At 44.3% G+C, this 10,069-nt stretch overlaps 1 long non-coding RNA gene across 1 annotated transcript; it reads right to left on the bottom strand.

Annotated features, from left to right (window-relative positions):
• Positions 285 to 1,920, bottom strand: LOC109836087. Its single transcript, XR_002245821.1, has 2 exons — positions 1,632 to 1,920; positions 285 to 621 (listed from the first exon to the last, which is right to left on the bottom strand). It is a non-coding gene; the product is annotated as an uncharacterized LOC109836087 (long non-coding RNA).

Here is a 10,069-nt window from a genome sequence, read left to right as displayed (position 1 = left end):
TTGAATCATATGGGGACTAGGGGTGGAAACGAAGCGAATTTGAACGAATACTGTCTTATTCGAATTCGAATTCGGCTCAATTAGGACTATTCGTGTTCGTGTTCGAATTCGACACGAATACTATATAAACTTCGAATTCGCTTCGTTTATCTGTGCTCGTGTTCGATAACTATTCGCGAACATTCGATTAACACTATTTCCTGTTTAAATATCAAATTATTCATCAACTATTCAATATATATTCGACAATTATTCGCAAATCAATATATTAAGAAATTGGAATCTAAAACAACATAGCAATCACCAGTTACCAGCTTATCCAATAATCCAACTTATCTAGTAAGTCAGTATCACATTACCACATACATAGGAAACAAAGAGGTATTTTAAAGTGAAATTTGCTACACACCAAGATCTTAACTCATACATAAAGAAGTTTTACAACTTTCCAAAAGAACATATTAAGAAAAAAGTGGATGGAAGCTCGTTCATTCTCAAACAAGTCTCCTTCAAGATTTTCCAATTTGTAGCTTTCACCATCTAAGGTAGAGGTTGACTCTGTTGATAACCACAAGTCTTCTTGAATTCCAGGTAACGAACGCTCTTCAGTGTTGAGGACACCTGCACGAAGAATTAAGAGACAAAATCAATAAATTGTTTGTAATCATTCTGGATCATCATTTGCCCAATTAACTGTATAATATTTTACCTTTAATGCTTGATATGTCAATGGAGAAGACCACAATTATTTGCTTTGTTGTTTACTGGCATGTATATAATATAGTTTACAAAAAGTTTATCCTCTGCTTCTGGCAAAGCTTACATATAACAAAAAAAAACTCTGACATGATGCATTTTAATTAATATATTGATATATTACTTTAGCCTTTCTTTGTGTGCTGTAGAAGTAAAGCTGAAACACAAATTTATGCATATGGAAGTATTGAACTTGATATCATGTCAACTAAAGCTTTAACATATTTTTGCTATATGTTATTAAAAAAGATCTCTAATTTGTGTTTGTTTGATTCTTAGGGCTGGCAACGCAACTTCTGATCACAATTACGTGCCATCAATATCTCAAACTATATTTTGATCCCCAAAACACATACCTACCCCTATGATAACTCTAAAAGTCCACTTGCCATGAAGCTACACTCTAACTTTTGTAGTAAAATGAGTACTAATAGGTTTCTGACCTTTGAACCTCTTCTTTAATAGTAACCAAATCCAGACCACAAACTAGCCACATCAAAAGGAGATCTTTAACATTGAGTTTATTTACTGCTTCAACAAGACAAAATCAATATCTTTAACATTTCATACATCAAAAGGATTAGCATTTAATGGGCAGAACAAAGATTCCCAATCTTATTAGCCAGAAGCTAATTAATGAATTTAGTAACCTTACTATGATAAGCCACAAATGTACTAGAACAATTGTGAATATACTTATTTCACTATAAATCCAGAAATGAAAATGGTCTTGATGAACAAGAATGTCTGAAACTTGAGAGGAAAATTAGAAGTAGAAGCAAAGAAAAATCAATGGCCGAATAGAGCAAAGAAACATTGCAAGGAAAAAGCCACAATCATAAGAATATGCATATTTAACAGATACAGAGATTTACCATTGACGTCAGGGGAGAGGCGGCTGGGCGCTGGATCTCGAGGCTGCCGGCGGCGGTCAGGCGGCGGCCTGAGGTGAGTTCGGGCGGATCTGGACAGGGGGTCGAAGATGGAGAGCTGGAGGCTGCGGGCTGGGGGTTTGGCGGCGCTGAGCGCTGGAGGCGGTGATTGGAGGCGGCGGAGGTAGAGGAGGCGCGGAGATGACGAGGGAGTTGCGGCGAAGATGATGAGGGAGATGGGAGTTTCGGCGGTTTCAGATGAATCAGATCTAGGGTTATGACTTATGAGATAGGGCACTTGTTAAAGCTATTTATATTATGGTAGTCGGTAAAGGCGCATCAAACCCGTTGATGGCTGAGGATTTGCCAAAAATCCTATAAATACGAAAGTCACTGACGCATCAGCTTCTTTAGTTGGTCTCGTGACCTGAGCAACATACGACGTTCAAAACCCTAAAGGTCTACGCCAGACAACGCGTAACCTTAGGTCAACGCCAGTCAACGCGTTGCGATCAAAAGGTCAACGTACGACGGTCAAAACCCCAGGGTTAACGCCGGACAACGCGTAACCTTAGGTCAACGCCAGTCAACGCGTTGCAAGCAAAAAATTTGAAACCCTAGGGTTAACGCCGGTCAACGCATAACCCTAGGTCAACGCCAGTCAACGCGTTGCGATCAAAAGGTCAACATACGACAGTCAAAACCCCAGGGTCAACGCCGGACAACGCGTAACCCTAGGTCAACGCCTATCAATGCATTGCAATGAAAGAACTAATACTCCGAAAGGTATACGAGTATAAACTGCTTCTTAATACTCCGAAAAGTATACGAGTATAAACTGCTTCTTAAATACTCCGAAAAGTATACGAGTATAAACTGCTTCTTATACTCCGAAAAGTATACGAGTATAAACTGCTTCTTAAATACTCCGAAAAGTATACGAGTATAAACTGCTTCTTACTCCGAAAAGTATACGAGTATAAACTGCTTCTTACTCCAATAAGGTATATGAGTATAAACTGTTCCCTAATTTTGGTTGAGAAGTTTCTGGAGAGTATTTTTCTAAAAAATATTCTTAAGGATAACTCAACAACACTATGCCGGACAACGCGTCGCAAATAAAGACTCAACGCCGACAGTCGAGGGTCAGTTCTGTGTTCAACCAACAAGCACGAGCTAAAAATCAGAAAACCAGGAATTGACTTCAAGTTCGAATTTCCGACAACGGTCAGACAATAAATGCAGCACCGGAACCCTTACAGACATTCGACAAAGCACCGAATAGCCTGAAGGATTGAAGGAATCAAGAACACAAGTCATTCCAAGGTCCCATTACACCGACTGAAGGTGGGGACAATCATATCCAAAGTATTCTAGACTCTTCTATAAAAGAACGAGACTGAAATACTTTGGAGGGGGTATCTGTAGGCATATAAATTTGCTTATAGGTGCTTAGCTCAGCTCAGTACAAACCGACAAACCAACGAGGCGACGAGATTGGCTAATTGCACGCAAGCAACGGAATACGTCCATTCGCGTGCGGGATCAAGCCAAGTGTTCGAAGAGTCAACGAGTCACCCAACCAAAGGCATACTCGGACGAATGACGATCGAATCAAGATCGGTTTCGGACTCCAACTCAGAAGCGGATTTACTGCCTAATCGGGATCCGGATTTACTGCCAAATCAGATCAGCAAATCGAATCCGAACCTATCAACTGCAAAACCGGAAAACGGGCACAAAGAGGCAAAACGACAAACCCCTGGAGGTCGGCTCACCGAGCCACCAAGGAGGCTCGGTGGCCGAGCCACCAAGTGGTGGCTCGGCCGAGCCACCTAGGTGGCTCGGTGGCCGAGCCACCTTGGGGTGGCTCGGCCACCTCCGAGCCACCAAATGGTGGCTCGGAGGCCGAGCCACCTCCTTGGTGGCTCGGCGGCCACCAAGGTGGCTCGGCCACCACCGAGCCACCAAGAGGTGGCTCGGTGGCCGAGCCACCAAGGTGGCCGGCCGAGCCACCTCTTGGTGGCTCGGCAAAAAAGATTGGAACTTTAGGACTTCGGGGACTCACTCCTTCAGATCTGGTGCTCGGCGATCATCAACGTCAAATAAGGCAGGTGTTCGAGAGGATCGGATCTCAGATCTACGCAGGCATACTCCGGATCTAAGCTTGGTCTTAGATCCCGAGACTTGGACGATTGTTTCCTTGGTGAAACAATCCTCCCCGGCTATTATTTCCTTGGTGAAATAATACCCGTCGTACTGCGTAGATCCGACCGGATCTAGATCTCGCGGTGGTCCATGGCAAACAACCCCGGCGCAGGCAAAGAACCCACAAAGCGAGCGACCGCAAAACAGGAGCTCGCGATTCATTCGACATAAAGGAGAAAAGTTGTAATTTTTCATTTCTTTTCAAATTTGATTTTCGTTGTAACCGGATCTTATAAAAAGACCGGATCTTTGTAATCGATAAACTATTACAAGAGTGTACAATGGAATCAATAACAAAGAAACCTACGAATTTCCCCGCGAACAATATTTATCTTCTATCCTTAGCTTTTTTTAGGTTTTAGATCAAATGTATAATAATGAAGTTCAAATTATGACTAGGTGTTAAGAACGAAGCTCAACACATAGTAGGTTCATTGAAAATGATTGTCATTTATGAAAATAACGACATTGAGATGATTAAGTCATTCAACGACTGGGGAAAATGATGATAATGAAGATAAAGGCACGTCACTTGGTAGGCCAATGTTAGAAAATGCACGTCATTTGGGGAAATAACGACGTTAAGAAAATTATATCGTTCAGTGACTTAAAAGTATAATGACAATGATAAAAATAAAGACACATCACTTGGTAGGCTAATGTTTGGAAAACGAATAGGATTTGGGGTAATGACGATATTAGAAAGAACATGTCTTTCAGTGACTTAGGAGTATGACGATGATGATGAAAACAAAGACGCATCACTTGGTAGGCCTATGTTTGGAAAACGAATATCATTTGGGGTAATGACAAAGTTAGGAAGATCATGTCGTTCAGTGACTTAGGAGTATAACGACTATGATGGAAACAAATGCGCATCACTTGATAGGCCTATGTTTGGAAAACAAACATCATTTAGGGTAATGATGAAGTTAGGAAGATCATGTCGTTCAGTGACTTAGGAGTATAACGACGATGATGGAAAGTGTTCGTAGGAAAAATTGTGTTCTTCATTGATTCCATTGCACACTCTTATAATAGTTTATCGATTATAAAAATTCGGTCTTTTTATAAGATCTGGTTACAACGAGATCAAAAGAAAAATAAAATTACAATTCTTTCCTTATTTGTCGAACGAATCGCGAGCTCCTGTTTTGCGGTCACTCGCTTTTGTGGGTTTTTTGCCAACGCCGGGGTTAATCCGTGGACCACCGCGCGATCTAGATCCGGTCGGATCTATACGATTTGACGGGTGTTATCTCACTAAGAAAATAATAGCTGGGGGGTACTATTTCACCAAGGAAATAATAGCCTTTAGTTCTCGGGATCAAAGGCCAAGCTTTGATCCGGAGTATTACTTCGTGTAGATCTCAGATCTTATTTCTCTCTCTCGAACTCCTACCTTTTGTGACGTGGAAGCTCGCCAAGAACCAGATCTGAACGTCCAAGTCTTCAATCCTTCAAAACTCCAAGCTCAGTTCTCAATCCGGCAGAGTTTCGGCTCCAAAAGTTCTCTCCTTTTCAAAAATGAACCATGCCATCTATTTATAGGCTCTCAGATTTGTGCCTTGGCACAGATCTGGGCCGGCCACCTATAGGTGGCTCAGCCGCCGAGTGCTCGGTTTTGGCCGAGTCCCCTTGTGTTGTGGTTTTTGCCGTTTTTTCCGGTTTCGTGGTTGATTTAGACTCTGATTTGTTGATCTGAATCCTGATTTGGCAGTAAACCCGCTTCGTTGTTGATCCAGACTCTGATTTGACGGTCCGAATCCCAATATGGCAGTAAATCCACCTCGGTGTTTGAGTTCAAATCCGTTCTATGGTTGGATGACTCGTTGACTCACCGAACTATTAGCTTGATTCCGCATGCGAATGGATGTATTCCATTGTTTGCGTGCGGCTCGCTAGCCTCGTTGCCTCGTTAATCCGCTTCGTTGCGTGTCACTTGGCTTCGGCGTTGTGGACTGACGTTCGATGGTTCGTCGGTTTGTTAATCCGCTTCGTTGCGTGTCACTTGGCTTCGGCGTTGTGGACTGACGTTCGATGGTTCGTCGGTTTGTGTCGAGCTGTGCTAAGGGACCTATAAGAAATTTTATACGCCTACAGATACCCCCTCCAAAGTATTTCAGTCTCGTTCTTTTTTAGAAGAGTCTGGAATACTTTGGATATGATTGTCCCAACCTTCAGTCAGTGTAACGGGACTTTGGAATGGCTTCTGTTCTTGATTCGTTCGATCCTTTAGGCCATTCGGTGCTTTGTCGAATGTCTGTAAGGTTTCCGGTGCTGCATTTATTGTCTGACCGTTGTCGGAATTTTGAATTTGAAGTCGGTTCCTAATTTTCTGATCTTTAGCTCGTGCTTGTTGGTTCAACATAGAACTGATTGTTGGCATTGAGTCTTTATTTGCAACGCGTAGTCCGGCGTAGTGTTGTTGAGTTATCCTTATTGGAGTATTTTTCATGTCCGAATGAGCCGAACCGGCCTAATAATGACCCAAAAAAGGTAGTAATTAGGCTCAAAAAATCTTCCGACCCTTCCGAATGTGTGGGAGAGGCAAGCATAAACAAAGGATTGAACCCTCGGTCGATTTGAAGTCGTTTCGATGTTGTTCAACCTGGTTCAAGGCTGGTTCAGGACTGGTTCAGACTGGTTCGGACTGGTTCATCCTGGTCTGGTCTGGTTCAGTCTGGTTTGGCCTGGTTCAGCCTGGTTTGGCCTGGTTCATCCTCTTTTGAACTGATTTGGACTAGTCTGGTCTGGTTCAACCTGGTCCGGTCTGGTTCAAGGCTGGTTCACATTATAAAAGGAGTTCTTTTTCCTCCTCTTTTCCTCCTCTAGGGCCGGCCACACCTCCTCTTTTTTGGATTTTTCCTTCCCTCGAGCATCCGTTCTCCCTCAAAACTTCATAGTTGCATTAGATCTAGCCTTCCTTTGGATCTTAGACTGAAGAATCCCTCAAAAATCTTCATACAAAAATTCCTCTCAGGCCCCTCGAGCTCTGCAATAAAAAGAGGAACTTTTTTCTGGATCTGATCCCTTAATTTATTTTACAGGTCACCATGTCTCGTATTGCGAGAGGTCAGTCCTCTACCGCGTCGGCTGATGGCGCGCCTCCCTCTTATGCTGGTGAGCTATTTTTGACACATTTACAAATTAGTCCTTTTTTCCTTGGAAATTTGCAAATTAGTCCTTTTTACCCCCACGTTGTTCTCCTTGGTGAGGCAATCGGGAAGAGCCTTGATTCTCCTTGGTGAGGATCGACGCTTTAAAGATGGGTTTTGCTTGGTCAAAACCATATCTCATAATAAATAAAGGGCGTTTCGTCGCTGCGTTGTGCCTTATAAGGCAGGGATATGCTTTTTTGATATATCCTACCTTATAAGTGCATAATGTGGCCAAATCGTCTCACCCTTTATAAGGCAGGGACTGTATCTTACCCATTCGTAGGATGAGTTCAACTTCCTTTTATAATTGAGACTAACTAATGTTTAACTGTTTGTTTCTAGTGAGATATCCTTCTGGAGCGTTCTCATCTCACGCGGTGTACGGGCGTCGTGGTGAGTATTATTCGACTTCCGACGATTTTTCCCCTATTGCAGTTACTCCTCAGTTTGCCTCGGGCACGTCGACAGATGTTGCCCAAGTGGTGAAGGAAGGTGGACATCGAGCTCTTCGACAGTTGATTACATATGCACCTTTTGTGAAGGATGCCAGTTCTATTCAATCTCTCAGGAAGACCGACTTTTTATTTGGCGACTCTGCTAGAGATCCGAACGCAGTGTTTATTGACACCGAGCAGTGGCTTCATAAAACTGGCGGTGGTTTCATATATTTTCTGAAGATTCCTTGGCATCGTTCGTTGACTGAGCTCAGGCGTCCGGCTGTGACACGGGAGATGTCGTGGCATTTGACGGAGGAGCATGAGAGTGTTCACTGTGGTTACATCACTCATCAGGCAGCTCCTGGTTCGAACAGGAGTCATATCACTGGATTGCATCCTGGAGTATTGGGGTTAGATGCACCGCCACGTAACGAGCTTCTTGCCTCTGCTTCTACTTTGAAGAATCGTCTCGCTGCCTTAGGACGGGAGATGCCTATGACGCGTCATAGATTTTATGACTGGGTCCATTCTTTGGACAAGCTTTGGTGGACTCGCATGACGAAGTACGTCTTAAGCCGATGGAGCGAGGAGTTGCACGCTTGTGGTCTATATGCAGCCGTTCGTGCCACCATGTATGGTTTGCCTGTCAGCGCGAAGCATTTCTTCGCTTTGTGCGAGCTTTATACTCCAGATTCGAATACTTTTCTGACCCGGCAATGGGAGTTGGGCTTGGCCCTCCATGAGATGCACAGGATTTCTGGTTTGCCCATGGGATAGATGCTGTATCAGGAATGCTTTCCCTCCAACCATGAATTGAGTCAGCTGAAGGATCGCATGCCCGACCGCTACGAGACTTTATGGGACCTTGCATGTCACTATCATATTGTTTTGGCGCAGTCTGAACCTTTAGCGAAGAGGACTAAGTCATTCGTGAGTCTGAAGCAGTTCGCATGCTATTTATTCAGAAATCTAGAGAGTTATTCCGGCGAGGCTATTTGCGAGTTAGCACTACTCACTCCTTCAGGGGTGAATAGTCTATTGAAGAAGATTGACGCTCATTCCTACACCATTAGCAGTCCTGAGAGTGGCTTTCCTGCAGGGACCAAGTTTAAATCATTTCTATGGCATGCGACCGCGCCGATTCGACCTAACATTCATCGAGGGCTTCGACAGATTTCCAGTGCTTTTACACGGAAGGAAAGCGAATTCCCGGCTCAGATTCCTACTATTAAGGTGGAGCTTCCGTACACTTATTTGATGGCTTGGTTCGTACTTCATCGTTCTGATATGATGTCGGTACCGAACACCACAGACCCCTCCGTTCCCCTACTACAGTTGTTTGAGAATGGTAAGTGGGAGGGACGAGGATTCCCTGACATTAGACAGCAGCTACAGGTCCACAAGTGTTGGGCGTTTTCCACTTGCTTTCCGCAGTTTTCCGGCCGATACGGCGAGTGTCTGATTGATGAGGAGATGCCGAGGGAGTATCGAACTCATTTAGACATCGGCTGCTTTAACTGGCTGGTGAACATTAGGCCGGGTTATCTGACTTTCCGGGTGAGGAATCAGTGTTTCATAGAGCCATACCTACCCTGCCGGTTCGCTCGCCAGTTTGGCTATGATCAGCTTTAAGTCGGGAATCCACGACAGCAGCTTCGGACCCACGGCGGGTTGGTGGACGGTCTTCGCGCATGGTTGTGGACCGTGACAGCCTGTACTGGTGCTAAGTTCAGTCTCCCGAGTTCTGAGCGGCAGTTGAACCTCACCTTCTTAAGCTGCAAGTGGTTGTTAGCAGCTAATAAAACTGTCCCCGTGAAGCCGATTGCAGAGCTAGAGGCTGAGGAGGCTTCTCAGGCCGATTCTCGTATGATTTGGGAAAATGCTCGGTCACAAAGGACACGGAACAAGACTCGTCGGATTGACGAAGAGGGAAAGAAGATCTTTCATTCTGCTGACGTGGCTTCAGGCGGAGATCTTGAAGATTACGAGGACTGTTCTGAACGAGGTCAGTTACTTACTCGTTCCTTCTATCTTCCAGAATTATTAAACCTGACAATGGTTTGATGTTTCAGGGACCATAGCTGACCAAGATGAAGAGTTCTGTCCTTCTTCCCAGGCGAGACCTTCGATTGTTGTCCCTGCTGCTAGGCGGAAGAGATTAGCCCGCAAGCCGCGTGTAGTTTCGCGAGCATCCGATATGGATTTGGTCGGTGACGATCCTGCTAGTGACGGAGGTAACATCTACCCTATAGACCAACCTCTTGATCATTCAGAACTTCGACTCATGCTTTTCCATCTCTATATAGGAGAGTGTGGGGAGAGAGAGATGAGTCATGATCCTGCTTTTCATGATTTTGCATCTTCTGGTGAACCCGACTCACCGCACCAGGTAGAAAGGCCTGCCGAAGCTGCCGACATTAGGGAGACTGTCAATGTAGGACCCGGTTTGATGAATTCAGGTACATCTACCATTAACAATATACAAAGGAGTTGAATGATTCGGGATTTGTGCATTCCCTGATTGTCTATGTGCTTCTCGCTCTTTTAGATAATTTGCAGGAGGCAAACGTGGATCTTGGGAATAGAGAGGCTGACGCACCTATAAGAGGTAACTCATTTCTATTGGTTGTAGTCT

This window comes from Asparagus officinalis, chromosome 4 (assembly GCF_001876935.1).
Source record: "Asparagus officinalis chromosome 4, Aspof.V1, whole genome shotgun sequence".
NCBI classification, from domain to species: Eukaryota; Viridiplantae; Streptophyta; class Magnoliopsida; order Asparagales; family Asparagaceae; genus Asparagus; species Asparagus officinalis.
The sequence above is the reverse complement of the archived record's forward strand: the minus strand, read 5'-3'. Positions and strand labels throughout refer to the sequence as shown.